At 37.7% G+C, this 22,094-nt stretch overlaps 1 protein-coding gene across 2 annotated transcripts in view; it reads right to left on the reverse strand.

Annotated features, from left to right (window-relative positions):
* SMYD3 (SET and MYND domain containing 3) overlaps positions 1-22,094 on the reverse strand; it is a 716,238-nt gene that overhangs the window by 247,181 nt on the left and 446,963 nt on the right. The window lies entirely within an intron of this gene.

Consider the following 22,094-nt stretch of genomic DNA (forward strand, 5'->3'; position numbering starts at 1 on the left):
CCAAAATAAGATTATTTTATTATGGGGGATGGCCTGAAACACGGGGAATAACTCAATGGGACATGGGGGTAGCTCTCAGCCTTTGGACAGATAGTGGGACAAAAAATAAACACACAATCCCCTGCAGAGCACAGGTTTATGGTGAAAAATCAGTGCTGACTTAGAGTGGATAGTGATTTGATAATTTGATAAACAGTTTACCTTTAAAATGTGATTACAGCCTTTATAATGAACATGCTTAGAAACTGATGAATGATGTATCACATGTACAGTAAAAGGATAATAAAGATAAAATAATTGTCTGAGGGGTTAGTTTTTTCCCTGGCAACTTCCCAAAGCTATGACAGTCTGTTCTTTTCTCAGAAACACTGGAGTTAGAACTCTTCAAGAGGCAAAAATCCTGAACACAGAGAGTAAATTGAATAATGATTCCCACCAAGGATTTCTGAGAAAGTAAAAGTAAAGGAAAACCTGTCAGAACACTCAATATAGGAAGATTCAGGGTTTACTATAACAGCTGCAGTGTCCTCAGGTGGTTCCTGGTGAGAAAGGGCAGACCCTCTAGGTCTGTTTTAATTTTCTCCCAGATCTCAGTGATGTCCTCTTGCAGCCTCTTTTATCTATGACTTGTATTTAAAAAATGAAATCATTCTGCAAAATATGATATATTCAAATTTTCTTTGAATTAGAATGGTTTTGTAAATAATTAAACACAGATCAAATTTCAATTGATACACAGTATATTTTTCTAAATTAGGGGGAGTTGATTGTGCAATAAAAATGCATTACTTGGGTTCAGTTCTTAGTGCAAATTATAAGGATTCATGGTTCAGTTTATAGGGAATAGCTTAAGTAAGTCCACATCCATACACACCAAAATAACATGTTCTAGATGAATACACAGCAGGAAAATGAAGATATCACATGATGTTCATTTTACTTTCAGGGAAATGGGCATAAACCCGTTAATGCTTATGCCAGTATAAAGACTCTGATATGAATGGATCGTTTGGGGTAGAAATCATGTAGGTACATAAAGACAGAACTAATTTAAAGATGACACAGGCTGTCTCATATTTGGCAGAGAGGCCAGAGGTCAGGTCACTGAGAAAAAGCTTCATCAAGTAAACTGATTTCCGGCCCTCCTCACCAGGCACAAAATTTTATGATGAAGAATTCTCTATTTGAATCAAGGTTGCAGAACAGGTAATGAGGTCCCTTATGGAGACCAGCATGTATACAACAAATTAGGTCGATAAATAAGTATATTAAAAATACTTAAATAGGGCTTCCCTGGTGGCGCAGTGGTTAAGAATGTGCCTGCCAATGCAGGGGTCACGGGTTCGAGCCCTGGTCTGGGAAGATCCCACATGCCGCGGAGCAACTAAGCCCGTGCGCCACAACTACTGAGCCTGTGCTCTAGAGCCCGCGAGTCACAACTACTGAGTCTGCATGCCACAACTACTGAGCCTGCATGCCACAACTACTGAAGCCCGGGCACCTAGAACCCACGCTCCACAACAAGAGAAGCCATCAAAATGAGAAGCCCGCGTGCAGCAACAAAGACCCAATGCAGCCAAAAATAAATTAATTAATTAAAAAAAAAAACTTAAATAGGAAAGATGAAAATTACTTAAACATGATAAAGACAATTTGGCAAAATTCAATAGCAAACAATGCTAAATGGTTAAATGTTAAAGCCATTTTTATTAAAATGAGAAACTCAACACTGCTAAATATTTTCCAATATAAAAATGTAAAAAATCGGGCTTCCCTGGCGGCACAGTGGTTGAGAGTCCGCCTGCCGATGCAGGGGACATGGGTTCATGCCCTGGTCCGGGAGGATCCCACGTGCTGCGGAGCGGCTGGGCCTGTGAGCCATGGCCGCTGAGCCTGCGCGTCCAGAGCCTGTGCTCTGCAACGGGAGAGGCCACAACAGTGAGAGGCCCGCATACCGCAAAGAAACCAAAAAAACCAAAACAAAACAAAACAAAAATGTAAAAAATCAACATGTTGTACACCTTAACTTACACAATGTTATATGCCAATTATAGCTCAATAAAAATGCTTTAAATAATTATTTATTTATAAAATAAATAAAATAAAATGAGAAACTCAACAAGGATGACTGTCATCTCTTTTACTATATTGTTTTGAAGGTGAGGTTGATGTAAGAAAAATTTATATATATATATAAATTTACATATATATATATTTTTTTATATATGCATACAAATAGTCTTTACTTTCAGATAAGGTTACACACTTTGAAAATCCAACTCTAATTGAAAAAATAATTAAGCTAATAAGAGGATTTACTAAGATGCACAGATGCAAGAAAAATATACCAAAAAATCATTAATTTTTCACTATAGTAGAAATAAACAGCTAGATATTTAATAAAAAATATTCAACAAAAAGTAGCAACACATATCATATGATACATAGGGTAAATTTAACAAGAAAAAATATAAGGTATATATGAAGAAATATCAATAAGCAATACAAGTTAATTAGGCAGAGGGCAAACAGTGAGTGTGTTAACACAACCAATGGGCAGCCTTTCACAAAATGCATGGAGGTTAGGGCCATAAACTATAAGCCAATGTTCTTTTCACTTCAAAATGAAAGATTAGAGGTTTGGTATAGGCCTTCACTAGACCCATAGTCATGTCTAGAATTTTTATAGCGTTCTTCAGAGGATCACCGAAAAGTCCTAGTCCCACAATGGTCTCTAGACAGGTAAGCCTGGTCCACTACACAAAAAAAATGTCACAGATATAATCTTAGCCAACTATGAATTCAAAGAGCATCCACGTACAATACAGCACTCCCTTGGTATCAGCCATGGATTGGTTCCAGGACCTCCCCAGCCCCCTGAAGATACCAAAATCTGTGGATGCTCAAGTCTCTTATATAAAATGGAATAGTATTTGTATATAATCTATGCACATCCTCCTGTATACTTTGAATCACCTCTAGATTATTGATAATACCTAATACAATATAAATACTATATAAATAGTTGCAAGCACACAGCAAACAAGTTTTGCTTTTTGGAACTTTCTGAAATTGATTATTTTTTTCCTGAATATTTTTGATCTGTCGTTGGTTGAATGTGAGGATACAAAGCCCATGGATATGGAGGGCATACTATATATTTGTTAAGAGATAGCTACCAGGTAAACTAAGAGGAGGGCATCCTGTATGGGAGGCTGGGCAAAAGATAAGGGTCTCAAGAGCAGGCTAGATTGGGTGTGCTGTTCGAATAACCAAAGGTAGTCTACCTGGAGGAACAATATTAATCACTGCTGAGGAAGGCAACAAAAGCACATACAAGAGGTGGTTCTGAATGTCAGGTCCGATGTACATGATGAGATCATAAAAAGCAAAAGGATTCCAAGGCCAAACGTGAAGAAGATCAGAAGCTAAAGGGTATAGAGAAAGAAAACTGGATCTTTGTAAGCAGTTCAAAACTAAAATTATGAATACTGAGAGATGGCTGGAGAATTTGTTATATTGTGCCAGTTCCATAGTGTGTTTGTGTGATTATGCAGGCCACACATGGATACAAACCAACTGGGAGGGAGCAAGGGAAGTGCAGGTTTCGTGGCTTAAAGGAGGTGGGCAAGACCAAAGTTCCAACAGAACATTAACCATCAAAGTATATTGTCTCTTACTGAATATTTTAATATTGTCTCTTACTGAATAATAATTCAGGATTGCTTGGGACCAACCACAGTTAAACTGATAGAATAAATTATCCACGTGGGGAAAAGCTATGCATGTCATTAGGATCCCATGATGAGAGCTAAAAGGATAAGGAAATTCAAGACCACAGACATACCTTGATTTAAAAATATAAAGTTATGGAGAGGAACACATCCCAAGAACAATTCTTTAAAAACATGAGATTTCTGTTAAGCACAGCTTAATATTAATTTCCTTTTTAATGTGATAGACTAGGGAGTCATGCAGAAGTTAGTATCGTATCTAAAACAAATGGAGAGTAGAAGTACTCTCAAACCTTTATACAAATTATGTAACTAAGGCTAACATGAGTCACTTTCCCTTTTCAAATCAATTTCTAGCTTAGATACTTCTCCCTGACACTGGAAAAATTCAGCAGTTAAACTGAAGACCAGAAAACTAACTTCTTCTCCAAAACAAAAAACACAGCAAGCAAGATGTCATTTCTTCTCTTTTTGACCTAGATTATACCAATTACTTTAGATGTTTTATTTCCCATATGTACCAGGATGTTCAAACGATACATAGCCTTCTAAGAAGAGTGTGCATCGTTCCCCAATGGTACTCTCTCTGAAACAACAAGCTTCACTTATTAATCATTCTGAAAATTGTATGCTCACAAAAACATGAGCAAAATTGGAAGCAAGAACCTTTCAAAAATAAATAACGAACTAAATCAGATACGCAGATTTGAAATTTTTTTTCATCAGGCACTGCTGGCATGATCACGAAATTTAAAAGACCCAGATGATTCTGCATAAATCTAACTCATCATCTTTCTTTTCAAAAGTCCAGCTCTAATGAAGTCCATAATGATCTGGATAAAATACATTTAATTAGATTATTAACTGCAACATAAAACAGCTGCACCATGCCTTTCAACATTTTCTTCTCTGAAGATCAGAGGATTGAAAAAGGGTTATAAAACAGCCCATTCATTTTTCTTGTCTTTTTAAAGGAGGAAGAACGAACCATTAGGCACAACCAAAGTTCCAGAAAACTTTTAACAAGTGAAATACAAGTCTGCCATATTCTGAGACCTCACACATAGGGCATGATAGTGGTGCCAGGTGACCAACACATCAATGGGGTGGCATGCGATTAGACAACTTTCTAAAATTCTAATGATTTCCTATGTGACACTGATAGTATAAGACTTATTTTCTGCTTCCTGGTGTCTAGATGAGATAGACAAGAGAGAAAAAAAATCCAGGCTAATTAATTAAAATGCATTTCAGAGATAAACCTGACATGACTTTCCAGTGGTATACAAGTCCACCATGAGTTTGAGATGGTGGACTAAAGACTTATCTATCCTTCCATGAATGTATCTATCTACTCATATAGCTTATAGATTTACTTTAGGTTGGGAGAAATAGAAGGTGAGAAATAGGCATGCAAAAATTGCTAAGAATATCTTTAAATAAATATCTGTAGTTACCAAATATATTACCTTGACTAAGAGCATGGTCTCTGGAGCAAGCAGACCTCTCTTGAATCCCAGTTCCAATATTCAATAGCCCTGAGACTCTGGGCAAGTGACAACCTCTCTCAGTTGCAGTTGCCCCACTGAACATGGTGAGAACAATACATGATTTAGGGTAATAACGGGGGATTAATTGTAATCTTTGTACTTTGCCTGGCCTAGAGTAGGTGTTCAATAAATTAAATCACAATCAAAAAGATAGACACATTTGAGAGAAATTAAAGATGATTACTAGATGAATGAAGAGATTTACCATATTCATCAGGTTGGAAAATTCAATATTAATATGTCAAATCTCCCCCCAAATGACCTATATTCAATACCATTTCAATTAAAATATCAGCAGGCTTAAAAGAAAAAACCTAACGAAACTGATTCTAAAATTTATATGAAAAGGTAAACAACCTCGAACAGCCAAATCAACTTTTAAAAAAGAAAGAAAAAGTTAGAGGGTGTAAACTATCTGACTTCAACCCTTACTAAAAAGCTATATGAATCAAGATGGTACAATATTGAAGAAAGGATAGACAGAATAGACAATCTAGAAACAGAGCCAAATATATATATATATATATATATATATATATATATATATATAAAATCAATTATATATGTGATCATCTTCCAACAAAGATGAGAAGGTAATTCAATAGGAAAAGGAAAGTCTCTTCAACAAATGATGTTAGAACAACTGAATAACTGTACAGAAAATAAACATCAATCTTAACTTCACAACATGTGCAAAAATTAATTAAAAATAGATTATAAATCTGAATGTAAAAGCTAAATTTTAAAACATCTATAAGAAAACCTTTGTGAATTTATGTAGTCCAAGATTTTTTAATAAGATGTAAAAAAAAATAAACCATAGAAGAAAAAACTGTTTCACTGAACTTCACCAAAATTAAAACTTTTGCTCTTCAAAAGATACCATTAAGAAAACAAAAAGGAAGATCACAGATAGGGAGAAAATGTTTGCAATGCATATTTGACAAAGTATTTGTATCCATACTATATAAAGAACTCTTACAATTCAATAACATGAAGAAAAAAATATATAAAATGGGAAAAAGATGTGAACAAATATTTCTCAAAAGAAAAATACAAACAGCAAAAAAGCTCATGAAAAGATAATTAACATCATTAGCTAATCAGAGAACTGCAAATTAAAACCATAATGAGACACCACTACACACCCATTAGAATGGTTACAATTAAAAGATTGGCTGCACCAATTGTTGGCAATGACGTAGAGCAATTGGAACTCTCATATCATGCTAGTGAGAATATAAAATTGTATAACTACTTTGGAAAGTGGTTTGGAAGTTTTTTAATAAAGTTAATCATAAACACCAAGTAACCTAGCCACTATGCCCTAGGTATTTACCTAAAAGAAATGAAAACATAGTCCATACAAAGATTTGTATATGAATGTTCATAGCAGATTTATTCAGAGTAAATATCCACCAATAGGTGAATAGAAAAACAATATGTGGTATGTCTACACAATGGAGCACTACTCATCAATAAGTACGAGTGAATTACTGATAGTGCCAACAAAATGGGTGTATCTCAAGACCATTATGTTAAGCGAAAGAAGTTGGATATAAGGGTATATACCGAATGATTCTGCTTATATAAAATGCAAACTAAAGTACAGAAACAAAAAGGAGATCAGTGGTTGCCTAGGGCTGGGGATGGAGGGAGGGAGGGATGGACTAGAAAAGGGTTCAACTGCAAAGAAGATATACAGATGGTCATTATTATGCACATAAAAAGATGTTCAATATCATTAATCATTAGGGAAATGCAAATCAAAACCACAATGAGATACCACTTCATACCCATTAGGATAACTATTATCTAAAACAAAACCCAGAAAATAACAAGTGCTGGTAGGACGTAGAGAAACTGGAACCCTCGTGAACTGCCGATGAGAATGTAAAATGGTGCAGCTGCTGTGGAAAACATTATTGCAGTTCCTCAAAAAATTAAACACTATGTGATCCAGCAATTCCACTTCTAGGTAAATTAACTAAAATGACTGAAAACTGAGACTCAAACAGATATTTGTACACCAATGTTCAATGCAGCATTAATGACCACAGCCAAAAGGTGGAAATAACCAAATATCAAACTGATGAGTAGATAAACAAATTGTAGTATATACATACAATGGAATATTATTCAGTAATAAAAAGGAATAAGGTTCTCATAGTTGCTTCAATGTGGAATAATCTTGAAAACATTATGCTACGTGTAAAAACGCCAGACACAAAAGAAAAAATATTGTATGAATCCACTAACATGAAATATATAGAATGGGCAAATTCATTGGGAAAGAAAGTAGGTTAGAGGTTACCAGAAGCCGGAGGGAAGGAGAGAATGAGGAGTTATAGCTTTAAGGGTACAAAGTTTATATTTGGGGTGATGAAAATTGTTGGAAACAGTTAGTGGTGATAGCTGTACAACATGGTGAATATAACTAATGCCACTGAATTGTATACTTAAAATGGTTAAAATGGCAAATTTCATATTGTGTATATTTTACTGCAATAAAAATTAGTATAAAGAAAAACGTGGCACAGGAAATCTTTCTAGAGTAATGGAAATGTTTTGTATCTTGAGTGTGATTATGGTTTCATGGGTGTATAAAACTGTCAAAACTCATCCAACTAAATAGGTTCATTTAATTGTATAAAATTATTGCTCAGTAAAGTTGATAAGGGAAAAAAAGACACCCACAAATTAGCAAGAATATCATTTATCATGCCTTTCCTCCCTGCCTTCCCTCATTTCATCTTGCCATGCCTACTAGCCCCCAGCACCTGCCACTGCCATGACAAGCAGGAGGAAAAGGGAGAAAAATTCATTCGTTCAAAAAATATTTGGGGAGCATCTCTTTCATCTGTTACTCCAGTAACAGGTTTATGGATGAGGAAAACTAAGGTTTGGCATGGTAAAGAATTTATCCAGGTCCCACAGAGAGTAAACAGTAGAGCTCAATTTGCAACCACTGTCTGTGATTCAAAGTCTTCACAGATGTGCACTGCAAAGATTTTCTCCCTGTCTGTGATCTCACCAGGCCCACAGACGTGAGGGGAAATGATGCACAAACAGGATCCTACATAAAGGAGTGGAAGTGATAAGATGCAAAGCCATGACCATCTTGTGTTATCAATCAAAATAAAATGTGTGGAAAACAGGTACTTCTGTTCACATTTAAGAACTTCTTGTAAAGAGTTCAAAACTTCTGTCTTTGGCAATTTCTCCTTACTTAAGTCAACATTTGAACATAGAGGTTAGGAGCACAAGCCCCAGAGTCACTCTTCCCAGGTCCCAATCCTGGTGCTGTGTATTGATATGATCTCTTCCTGCTTCAGCTTTCTCAAAGGCAAAATGCAGATTATGATAGTATCCACCTCAAAAGGCTTTTGTGATGATTAAATAATAGATGTGACACATTTAGCATAATGTTGGGGACATAATGGATTCTCAGTAAATATTAGCCTTCTTCTTCTTCCATAAACTCTACCTGTAATATCTAGGTACAGAAAGAATAGTTACATGCAAAAATGAAGAAGAAAAAGGCAGCTTCTTAGATGGTGGTTTAAATTCACTGGTGTCTTCCTCCCTCCCTCCCTCTCTCCTAATGCACTACTGTTCTTCAAATAAAGTTTTTGCATTAAAAATGTATGATGGGGGCCTCCCTGGTGGTGCAGTGGTTGAGAGTCCGCCTGCCGATGCAGGGGATACGGGTTCGTGCCCCGGTCCGGGAAGATCCCACATGCCACGGAGCGGCTGGGCCTGTGAGCCATGGTCGCTGAGCCTGCGCGTCCGGAGCCTGTGCTCCGCAACGGGAGAGGCCACAACAGTGAGAGGCCCGCGTACCGCAAAAAAAAAAAAAAAAAAAAAAAAAAGTATGACAGAAACTATGAATGATAGAAGCAAACCCCAGTCAGTAACCTAAAGTAGGTTCTTATTAAAGAATAAATGATTCATTTTTCTTTGGCAGAACTGGGTCTTTTCCCTGCCTTTCTCTTTCTAGGGAAATAAAAATTTTACCCTTTCTTAAAAACTTGGGAGATCACTTTTGAAAAGGCAGTGTGAGTAACCTTGAGGAAGTCTTTTGATAGCCCAGTATAACAGCTGGCAGTCTGAAGGGCCATATAAAAACATTTTGCTGTTCTACAGAACTCAAATCCAAGCCCTCACAAAAGCAAAACCATTTTTATTGAGGAAACAATAAAAAATTGTTGGAAAATTTCAAAGTCATGTAGTACAGAAAAGGACTTTTAGTGTAATAAAAATAATGTATAGATAATATTCCCTGTAGTTAACAAAGGTAGCCACTTGCCTAGTCAAATCCTACATTTCTAATGGACTCCAAATTCACTAGTGGTAAAAGTAAACGAGAAAGGCAATAGATCCTTGGGGTATGATGTATAAGCCAAGTCAGGTGGCATGCTGCTGCTAGGTTTCCCAAAGTAGCAGAGTCTGGGATAATAAAAGATAGTCAGTTAGAAAAAGAAAGAAAAAATAAAGAATATTCAGATTAAAATGATTATAAATATTTGATAATAATAGGAAAGATTTTAAAGTGGAATTAATTGTGCTTAAAACTCAACAGCTATTTGACCAACTGTAGGTGTTTCATCTGCTGTGACCCTGGAATTAGGATCCTTGCGCTTACATTTTATTAGCAGGTATGTTGAGCTGACCTTTGTCATATCAGAATGTTGCACAGTCTTGAGAACCAAAACTAAAGGCAATATCTCTCAGAAATTATAAGAAGTAATTTTAGACTTGAGGCTGAGGGATAGATGGATTTAAGAAAAACAACTGTTCCTTTCCTTTTAAGAGGTCTTAAACTTTTATAAGAAGCTTCAGGAAAAAGGCAGATAAGATAGCTATTCTGCGTCATAGTAATATTTCATTTTCAGAAACTCAATTAGGAGAACTAATGAAGAAGAAATGTGTTTCTTGCTTGTAGAAGCCAGCTAAAACTGGTAGAAAGCCTAATTACCAGCAATATTTATTAAGCAAAATCCATTTATGTTAGAAAGGAGGCATATAAGTATTATCATGAAAGTTAAAATAGAGAAGACAGTGCAGAATACTTATGTAATAATTTCAAATTTGGCAGTGCTAACAAACAGAGCTACTCCAGAGATCACTAAATTTACTGCTTTAAAAAAAAAGTTTCTTTAAACAACATATTTCGGACTTGTAAATTTTAATGAATTTTTAGTTGTTGCTCCCATTTCCAGAATGAGTCATAGATCGGAGCTCTGACATAATCACTCAGTTCTCACCAAGAAAGACACTCAGGACCCATTTTATCTTCTTGGCTGCTTTGCTAAGCCAGGCAGTCAGAAGCCTGGGGAGGTGGTCACTTTTACCAGTACTAGGAATAACCATCGGCTTAGTGTACATTACTGGTCACCAACCCGACATCCATTCCTTCTTTTTCATTTCTAACATAATCCTGATTTTATTCAGGTACCTACCCTCATTAGAAATAGATGTTTTAAACTTTTTTAAATGCTTACGGGTAAAATCACAGGGAAAGACAGCTGCAACAAGATATATAAGTGGGGAGTTGGGTACCATATGAGTGTTTCAGCAAATAGGTAACAACTGGAAAAAATGTGCTGATTCATGCTCTTTTAGGATCAAACGTGCGGCAATCCACGTCAAAGCCACAAAAAGTGTTTTCAAATGTTAAATTTGGTAAAATAGAAAAAAAAAACAACCTAACAAATAAAACCCCATAAACAGTGGTTTGAGTATAACCGTCCTGATCCATTTGCAATAAAAGGAGACCTGCTTTAAGAGCCTGGCTCTATCACAAAGATGTGCGCAGCCTCAGAAAGGTGCGGTACTGCTCAGGCATTTTAAATCAAAGACTGAAGCAGGACAGACTCTACTTCACCTGCATGTGTTCCACATCACCGACTTAGTGGTAACAGAGAGACCATCACCATACATTGCTCATAAGTGAAAGGAAACATCTGAAGACTATTTCCCTGAGACCATAAGCAGGTCAGTCACTGATTTAGGGGACCTTTGAGTCCACCATCTGAGTGTGACTTGGTCTCTCTTCAAGAAAATATACCCATCCGGAGTAGCCTGAAAATGTGCTGAATTTAGGGAACTTACCTAAAGTAACTACCACTATACACCTCCTAAACCAGTGAAAAGGGCTCTGAATCTTAGTTTTAAATATATCGTGACATCAGAAGAGGAGAAATATTGCTTGAGTGATGATGAATCTGGTACGTGTGGCGTGTCCATTTTGAATCAAGTAAGTACAGGTTTCCTAATTTCATATACTAGTGCCCTGGACCACTAACAGAGGAACACTTAAGGTATCGTTTCTCTCAATGACAAAAATATTTACAGATTGAGATATTTCAGCAATTCATTTCTGAAATGAATGCCATTTTATTTTTCCAAAGCAAATACCTTATTTTTCCCAGTGCAATAACTTCTTTGAACACTCGACCCATATTCCAAAGCATCAATATGGCCTATGAAATGTCAACCAGTTCCAAACATTCAGCTTTCCACAGATACTTGCTGAATGAATTAATGAATGAAGATATGTTGAAAAACATTAATTTTTCTGCTAAATTAATTTTGAAATAGGCAACCCATAGTCAATAACTAAATGTTAGCTCAAAATAACTCTAAGAAAGCAATCCAAGAACTAAACTGGAAAATTTATAGTAGAACTTATCACTGCTCCCACCCCCAAACCTGCTGCTCCTTTCACATTCTTTATCTCTGTGAGAGGTACCACTACATCGAGAGATGACTGTGTCAGGAGGAAGCCAAGAACACCCCTGGTTTCGATGATTCACAGGAAGGACTCACAAGACCGCACGGTCATACTCAAGGCTGTGACTTATTATAGTGAAAGGACACCAAGCAAAATCGGCAAAGCGAAAAGGCACATGGGGTAAAACCAAGCAAGTGTGAGTTTTCAAGGGTCCTCTCCCAGTGGAGTCTAAATTCCTCCAGCAAAGAACTGTGATAACACTGTGAAATGTTGTCAACCAGGGAAGCTTGCAGAGACTCAGCGCCCAGGGTTTGCAATGGGAGCTGGTCACACAGGCAGCCTCTGTCTATTTCAGACTCCCAAAAAGACACTAGGCGCTCAGCATAAACCACAGTGTTTGTACAGACAGCGTATTAGCACAACTGATATAGGGAAAACCATCCTGAAATCTAAGTTCCTGGATGTCAGGACCAACCTTGCAAGCAGGCCTTTCCAAGGACAGCAGTTCAGGCCTGCTACATTAACTCTCTTCTGTGCAGCGACCATGCCCAAAGCCAAAGAGTAATCTCAGTGCCTACTTCTTCCTTGCTGTCCCTCATCTGTTGAAAGCCAAACCCATCAATTCTGCCCCTTAATAACTCTTGCATCCAGCCCCTTCTCTCCATCCTATCACCACTTTGGTCCAGACCTGTGTCACTTCTTACTTGAATCCCTGCAGGAACTCCCATCTATTTCCCTGCCTATGCTCTACTCCATTTGCCACAGGGCTTCCCATGATGAAGAACCTGCTGTCTTCATCTCACTGCTCTCAGCCTCCTGGGCACAGCATCGCAGACCCTTTTCTCTTGTGCCCAAGTTCTCCGTCTCATTTCTCAAGACTTTCTCCCTTTTGTACTCTCTGTTCCAGTCATACTGAATGATTATACACGATTCTCAGAAGGCATCACGCTCTCCTGCCTTTGGCACTTTGTACAGAATACTTGCCCTGTGTCCCTGGAACATTTTCTATTTTTGCCAGGGTTAAGAAGCACATATCCTTTAGCGCTTAGCTGAGGCATTAACTCCTCCAGAAACCCTCCCCAGATACGCTTCCTCTCCCAGGCTGTGTCATGACACCTTATGCCTCCCCCCCGCTCCACAGAACTTATTACACTGTACTGCAATGTCCAAGTCTATTTCACTTTTTTATCCCCTCACACTGTGTACTCCTTAAGGGTATGGTCTGTGCATCCTCGGTGGTCAGCATGGTAACCAACAAATTGTTCAGGTTCAAGAAATATTTGTTAATTGGTTGAATGTTACTCTTTTAGCAAGGTTCTCCTTAGGTCAGCTTTATCTCTGAGCCTTTGGGAGAGGACTCAACTTAGTTCTGGCACAGACACTGGGAGTGCTGCATTATTCATGTTATTCTCTTTGTATTGGCTTTGTTCAAAAGCCAGGAGCCAAATGTGTGGTCTACCTCTTGTGACTGTGTAGCTCTTCACAGCATGGAATTTGTATACTAATCCCCAATCTGCTTTCAACTTATCTTCCTTTCCTAACTTCTCAACCTGATTACTTTACTTATACTTTATCTGTTTTGTTTTTTTTTTAAACTTAAGTTCTTTCTAGATTAAGGGCAGAATGTAAATAAATATGCATAAGTCCCAGAGAGAGGAAACATTATCCCATTTTTCTCTCGAGAAAGTTAGCCCTTGATATTTCTCGGGCGACCCGTTCCTAGCTGAATCCAAAGCACATCTTACCAGAGGAAATCTTTTCCTTCTGGTTCTCAGCTCAGCTTCATGCAATTAAGTCAGTCTAACAAAAGGCGTGCACAGGTGTGCCCATATTTTCCTCAGAGGATTTAGGAACAAAATTCAAAGAAGCGAGTCCAGATGTGCACCTTGCTTTATTCAGTCAACGCACTGCTGAAAAGCTATGTGTAAAATGAGTTGTGTAAACAGAATCAAAATTTAAATTTATTTGAGACGCTCACTTTCTAAAGGAATGCTATGGCAAATCAATGAAGTAACTCTGGGGTAAAGGGAGTAATTACCCCACAATTATACCTATTTCATAATCCCAGATTTATATAATGAGGCTATTTTAAAATGTACTATGAGAAAATCCTCCTCAGATTCTACTGTGTATAAATACGCAATCCTTTTAACTTGTTTCATCACCTCTAAATGTAACTCAAGTTCAAAACCAGCCAGAAAAATCAAATTAATATTAAATACTGAAACACTGTTATCACTGAAGTCACACCAGAAATTATTAGCACCTTAAATGTGAGAATGTGCTCAAAGCCCTGTTAATTTCTGCCCCCTTGACAAACATTCTTTAAGAAAATCCTAAGTAAAACACTGTGCTAAGTGTTGAATGGGATTCAATGCAATTAAGGTACAGTTCTTGCCCTCAAGGAACTTTAATGCCTACTTAATGAGCAAACTCATTCTGTTCCTTCCCACCCCCCTTTTTCCATTATTACAAGAATATCTAACTATTACTGACATCAGACACTTTTTTCCAGGTTTTTTTTTTTCCTCCTTTACATCTGCTTTTGTTTTATAAACACCCAGGCGGGAGATAATTTTCATTAATTTGCTTTATAAAATTCCTAACAAATAACTACAAAGAGAAGGGAAAACAGTACATGCAGAGTTGGAAAAAAAACCCTGAAGAAGATTCAAGGCTTGTCACCATAAAAATATCTAAATTTAATACTAAATCTTACTAGTTTTAATTACTGGATGAAAACTCCTTCTGAATTAATTACAGATTTGAATTTTTAAAGCATTTCAGTTTAATTTGTCTCAAGGACAAAGACAGTAATTCAAACTGGGCTAATCAAAGTGGCTTAGTGGACATCCTAGGAGGTTTGATTTTAATGCATTAATAGATTTGTAATTCCCTTCTCATCAACTTGCGTATAAACAAGACATTTTAGACAGCATCTGAAAACTGTTCTTTACTGTTGGTTACAAATCAGTCTCAGTATGGTGACAGATGGAAACTAAACTTTTGCTGGTGAGCACACTGTACTGTATACAGAAGAAGAACTAAAATGTATACATGAAACTTACATAATATTATAAGCCAATGTTATCTCAATTAAAAAAAAGTTAATTAAAAAGAGTCAGTCTTTTAATATTTTTTACATTTTTTAAAATTATTTTTTACAAACAGTGAAAAAAGGTAAGCTTTAGCCAGTTTATGTCCAAAATAACAACTTCTAAAGTACAATCAGATGGAAACTATCTTATGAATGAATTTGACAATGAACCATGACTTAGCAAAAGAAGACACTGTTGTTTAAGCTGCTCAATAAAATTTGAGCTAAATTCTAAATTTACAAGCAAACACTTTCTAGAACATCTGATAGATCAGTGTTTTTAAACCCTTGTTAATTATTTAAAGGTCCCTTATTTTGTTATCTGTCACACTGCATGTACTTAACCTACTCACAGGTATTTATGCTAATTAATTAGCTCCCTCAGGGTGGGAAGGGCAGACTATATCATCTTAAAGCACTGATGCAGGGCTTCCCAGGTCAGAGACAAATAAATCTTTTAGTATAATTGCATGTTGCTTTATGTGCTGCTGTCTCCCTGCTGGGAAAAATGTTAAAATATTTAAGGTTTACTATCTGGTGTGAAAGTGGTTTGATAATTAAAGTGTGGAATGGGAGGAGAGGATGGCAGAATTTACCACTTTATTTTTGTTGGAATAACGTTTCTTGGAATTAGTAAACTTTCAGAGAGAGAGTCAATAAAAGTAAAAGTTCTGGTGAATAAGAGCTGGTAAGAGTCGTTTTGAGGTCACTGTAAACAGCCATTTGGAGACAGGACAGTTCAATTAGGGCAGAGTTAGAAGAACTGGGGGACTCTGTATGTCACAAAGACCATGATTATTGTCAATGATAAACTAAACTAAACCCTATCATCAGTGCTAGAACACACTAAGCTCTAATACCACAACTGCTCTTACATATCTCCTCCTCCATACTTGTCCATATACCAGACAGCCAGTGGCGGGGCACAGTTTTGTTCTTAATTAGCACACGATTAGGAGCTAAACTACCTGATTGCAGGGGTTCTTAAAATTCTTAACGCTGCTCTGCAGACTCGTATAAATAATAGATACTCCTTCACTCACTAATGCCCTCCCAGGGCCCACAGCCTTGGGGGTCTCCAAGGAAAGGAGAGCTCAATACCATAACCAACTGAGGACAACTTACTACTGGATGTGAATCTAACGAGAATCACTTGACACATTGATTCAATAAATAACTTGATTTAAATCCATTCTATTATTTTGCTTGAATAAAAAGCATATGCATAACAGCAGCCTGGAAGAGAAACTGGAGCTTTCAGGTGCCCGCTATTGTATGTGCACCATGCTCAGGAGGGTGTGGCTCAATCAGCATCACGTGGCAGGAAAACCACAAGCAGTTGTAAGGCCACACACTCCAGTGCCGGCTAAGCCGGTGCTGCTGGCAGAGGAGCAAATGGTCCTTAGCAAGACCCTATCTGGGGGAACAAGAGACTGTGTGGAGGGTCCATGAGAATGAATTTGTGCTTTGCAACTGGCTAGTCAATTCTCAACGTAAGTGAATCCAACACATGTGACTGTTGAGAAAGACAATTAAGGACAGGTCAGTAATTCTTGGTTAATTGATTTTCATCTGGAGGTGTGGTTGGAGGAGGGAGCCTCCTGGAAACTAGGATCAGAAAGAAGTGTTTAGTGTGAAAAAAATCACTTCCAGATGATTTTGTTTATATCCAGATTCTTTTTTTTTTTTGAACTCAGATCACGTGAGACTTTAATTGTTGAACAATTAATAGCAGTTATACCACTGAAATGTCCTGATCCAGCATCAACGTCATAAACCATATTGCTGACATGAACTCTAGAATACAATTACACAGTCATCCCTAGTAAAGCTTGTTCCGTTGATCAGTGTTTTAGAAGAACAGGTGATAAAGCATTTTGACTAGCTGGTCTAAATTTTAATCACTCATAGGTGGTTTTATTCTCCAAAAAATAAATGTTGCACGGACTCAAGGCACACCGGCTTCAGTAGGTGTGGTGTGCAGGCTCAGTAGCTGTGGCCCCCTGGCTTAGTTGCTCCGTGGCACGAGGGATCTTCCCGGACCGGAGATCCAACTCGTGTCCCCTGCATTGGCAGGCGAATTCTTTTTTTTTGTTGTTTGGTAAGATTTTTTTTTTTTTTTTTACATCTTTACTGGAGTACAACTGCTCTACAATGGTGTGTCAGTTTCTGCCCCACAACAAAGTGAATCAGCTACACATATACATACGTTCCTATATCTCCTCCCTCCTGCACCCCCCACCCCACCCTATATCCAGACTCTTAAGTCTAGACACTGGAAATTAAACTATAGGTCAGCAAAAAAAGAACACCCAAGAGGTAAAAGGTTGTCATGTCACTTTGCCTTTATTAAAGGGGAGTGCAGTTTGCTTCCTTCAAATCAATGTTTTATAATTCTCTTCTTCATAACAAAACTTGTATTCTGGTGATACAAAGAATTGAAAAAGAAAAATCAAAAGTAAAAATAAAGCAAAACTAAATGCCTAAGCTTAATATGTCTGTGTTGATCAATGCAATGCTCAGGAGGAGGGTACGATTAGGAAGGAACATGAAAGGCTGGGGAAGAACAAGAGCAGAAGAGACCGTACCCTTCAGCCAGTCACACTTTCCTCATCTCTACCAAAAGTGCAATAATGCACATAAGTATATTGTCAGTAGTAATGAATTTCACAAGCATTTGTTACTTACACTAATAGGAACCACAATAATAAATACCACTCATTAGTACCAAATCGAAGAATCTCCTTCATGTGGAATCAGTGTGAATGGCTCTTGGCAGGGAATCAGTTTTACAGGCATAACAGCCATACAATCTGCAAAGTCATCCGTCCAGAATCACCACACGTAGCTCCACAGAGAAAGGGCCAACGTCTAATGTTCATGGTTAATGAAAAGGTGATCTCCTTATCAAAAATAAAACGCCAAAACCAACATGGGAAGAATCACTGACTAGGATATGTCTGAACTGGAAACGAAGTACCACCCATCTGAAAATAGAATGAAAATGATCAACTACATAGAGTACCATTTTGACTGTTATCTCCATTTTTCAGATGGTGTAGCAGAGTCACAGAGATGATAACTTGCCCAATGGCAAATTGCTAAGCAAGTGGTCTGGCTCTGGGCCCCCTGTTCTTAATCTTGCCATTGTAGCTGCCTCATCTTGTTCTGCCATGAACAGAAAAATTTTGCAAAAAAAATGTAAATCAAAATGTTTTAATATTTAATAAAAGAAAACAAACTATGAGAATTGGCTAGAGACATGAAATTTTTCTTCTGTGTAAGGAAAGCTTCATGTCAGATACCTTCAACTCAACATTAATATCCAACGCATTTCACATAAACAAAAGATTATTGTCATGGTAATGATCATGCTCCGAAACTGGATAAAAATCTTGAAAACAAGTCTCTCTACAGAGTTAATCTGCTAAATTACAATAATGCACCGTATTTGTTTTTGCAAATAAACCATGCAAAACATTTAAGGACAAGTATGCTGTCAGAAATTAAACATAAGACAAGTTCCTAAATGCATGTATTATTTTCCTAATTGTTTTAATGTAAGTCAAGCAAACAATCTCAACTCAAGGAACAAAGCCAACATAAAGGAGAGGATGGCATTTGTAATCCCAAAAGATATCACCTCAAGCTTTTCATTATGCTATTTCAAACTCATCTCTATCCAACCCCAAAAGTACGTAGAACAGCTTTGTTGCTTCGAAACAAGAATTCAACATTCTCTGCAGGCTCATTTCTGAATCAGAGGCAGCAGTATTCTCTCCCTACTTCAGCCACCTGCTAAGGCCGAATTCCACTTGGAGTTAGCACTGGGCAGGCCCTGCATAGGGTACTGCCTCGGACCCCATCATTCTCCCCACATCCTCACGATGTGTAGCCTCAGTTGTGAGAAGTGAATTATAACACCCCATTTCTCTGTCATGCTCATGGATGTGGTGGTCACTTCTTAGGCCTGAATCTGTGCTCTGAGAGATGTTCACCCTCCCTTTCTTAATCTACTGTAAGGCAATGGGGACTTAAGAGTCACAAAAACCAGAGACGAAGAAAACTAGCAAGGAGTGAACTAACAATTCCTAAATACATGGCAATAGCATATGTCTCAGGTCCTCTTCCTTTCCTGTCCCCCTCCATCCCTGAGGGCTACACTGATAACATCCACCTTACCTCTTTGTGTAAGATAAGAAAACTTGCCACAAGTGAGTTAAATTCTCAAAGAAGGAGAAACAGAAAGTAGTATTTAAAATTGATCAGGTCCAATTATACTTTCTTGATGTTTAGCCAGAAATACAATTGGGTATTTCTGTAGCAATCTGTAAGAGACTTTACAAATGTATCCATTTGAAAACACCCTTTACTCATTCCCATTTTATCTTTTATCCAAAAGATATATCGTTATATCCAAAACGATTTTTAAAAAAAGTTTTAGGCTATTAGAGCACCAGAAGAGAAAGTCTCTGTCTGTATTCCATTCCCGTAACTACCCCAGGGATCAGGCCCAAGGGGAGTACCCCTCACCCAGGGATCTGTCAGAACTCTAATCAGAAAGTAACAGAACCAAGCAAGGCAGTGGGATAAAATGGAAAGTTAATGATTGTGTCTAACTTTACAAAGGCAGAGTTCCTAATTAGTGACAAATCTGACTGTGGAATTATTTTAATGGCATGTACCTTTTATTGCTTTCAAATGCATAGAGTTAGCAGAAAAAGCTACTACTTTGTTAGATAATGAAACATAAAAATTTATATGTAATCGGTACATTTTAAACTACGGTTTAAAAGCAATTTATCTCTTAGTTAGAAAAAAATATTCTTTTAAAGTCATTAATTGGCAACCATAAATTTTAATTCTATTCTTGGCCCAATTATCACAAATTTCAAGAAAGTAGTCTCCAAAACAATGAAGCTTTACTGGTTCAATTAAGAATACAAGTTGAAGGGTTTCCTAAGGAGATTACAATAGGATAAATTAACTCTATCTTACAATAGGATAAATTAACTCTATCTACAGAAACACTGGAGAATAGAATACCAAATGTAGTAGATCTGTATGTGGTAAACATGGAAAGATATCTAAGGCCTGTTAGTGAGTAAAAGTAAGGATGTTACACACATACACACACACACTCACACACACACACACACACACATAATATAATCCTACCTATCAAAACAGCACAGAACAATTCTCTACTTTTCTTATGGGATGTGTGTTGTGTATGTGTCTGTGTAATCTTGAAGATCAAAATGTTAGCACCTCTGGGAAGGTGCACAGGACAGGTAGAAGGAGGGAAATGGGGACTAAGAACAATGACTAAAAGGGGGTTTTAGCTTTGTACGGATTTTTTTAAATGAAATGATTGTGTTTATATTATTGTTTTGCAACTAAAAATTAATTTTAAGATTTCAGATTATTTATACCTCACTGTAATTAATCACAAGTCATGACTGCTGGGTACTGTAGAAGCCTAGTGCCTAAAGGTACTAGGAAAGCATTATGGTAGATGCTGTAGACATTCCTAAAGCATATTACTCCATTAATGTTCCACCTTTTGAGATCCATGTCTCAGACACAATTTCTGAAGAAGAAATCAAATGTAATGATTGGCAAATTGATTGTGGTCTAGGTCTTTAATACCAGAGAAATATCTAGACAGGATCATACTAAATTAAGAAGTAGTCTGTACCTCCAAAGAATTTACTTTGATACTTCTGAGAATCAGAGTAACTCTGAGTAAAACATATTTTGCAAATAAAAACAGGAGAAGAAAAAATTATCTTCCTTCTTTATTGGCTTGCCAAAAAAGCTGTAAACATGTACTAGAAGTAACAGTTATTAAAAATTATAATAAGGCTTCTGGTAATGATGAAGTAGCTTCTATCATACAAGCCCTCCCAGATATAATGGCTATAAACTCTAGATAAAATATAAAAAAACAACTATCTGAAGGCACTGGAGAGTGATGAAAAGTAGGCAGAAACCGTAGGGGAGTTAACATTTGAAATAAATGAACAACACTTGGTGAGTTTCTTGTTTTAAATGCTTTTTTGACTGAAGGAAGATCTGTGCCAGCTGGGCAACTGAAACTTGAAGAAACAGAAGAAAGTGAGAAGAAACGTCCCAATAAGTGCCACAGAGAGGAAACCCTAAATTGACTGCATCAACTCTACCTGAATCTCTGGTTAATCCCTGCAATCCACTTGCATCAAGCAGATGACAAGCAGCCCAGCTAAGGGCAAAGGAACTGAAAGGCTGCCCTTCACAGAGTTAACAAACTTTGGAGCATGAGTTGAGCCAAGTTAATAGCTTCCTGAAACAAACAAACAAACAAATTCAGTGTTCCTCAGAGGAATAAAACAGAATCCAAAATCCTATAGGAGATTCAAGATGATGGAGGAGTAGGTGGATGTGGAGTTCATTTCTCTCCACGGATGCATCAGGAATACATCTATAGATGCAACAATTCTCACAGAACACTGGCTGAAAACTAGCAGAAGACCTTGGAAACCGGAAAGGACTATAAACATCCCCGTATAACTGGGTGGGACAGAGAACAGACGGGAAAAGGAGGAGGAGAGGAAGTGGGATGGGACCTGCACCCAGGGGTGGGGGAGCTGAAGCAGAGGAGAGATTCCCGAATTTGGGGAAACCCCCTCTCTGACGGGGAAATCGATTGGGACAGAAGGGAAGTATTTGAGGCTGTTGGAAGAAGGTGAAGCGGCCAATCGGTGGCAGATGGGGGAGAGTGAGAAATACACAGCCGGTCCCGGCCCTACGTGCCCCGGACTGGGATGTGTGTTCACGGGTGTGCAAGGCAGCTGGGAGCTGGAGCGTGAGTACTGGAGAAAAGGCCCAGAGCGAGAACTGCTGTTGGGGAGATGGACTGATGGGACGGGAGTGGGGAGATCCACAGCAGAGAATGCCTATGGAGGAGGACCGGACTGCCATGGAAGGGGGGCGCA

This window comes from Phocoena phocoena, chromosome 1 (assembly GCF_963924675.1).
Source record: "Phocoena phocoena chromosome 1, mPhoPho1.1, whole genome shotgun sequence".
Classification (NCBI taxonomy): domain Eukaryota; kingdom Metazoa; phylum Chordata; class Mammalia; order Artiodactyla; family Phocoenidae; genus Phocoena; species Phocoena phocoena.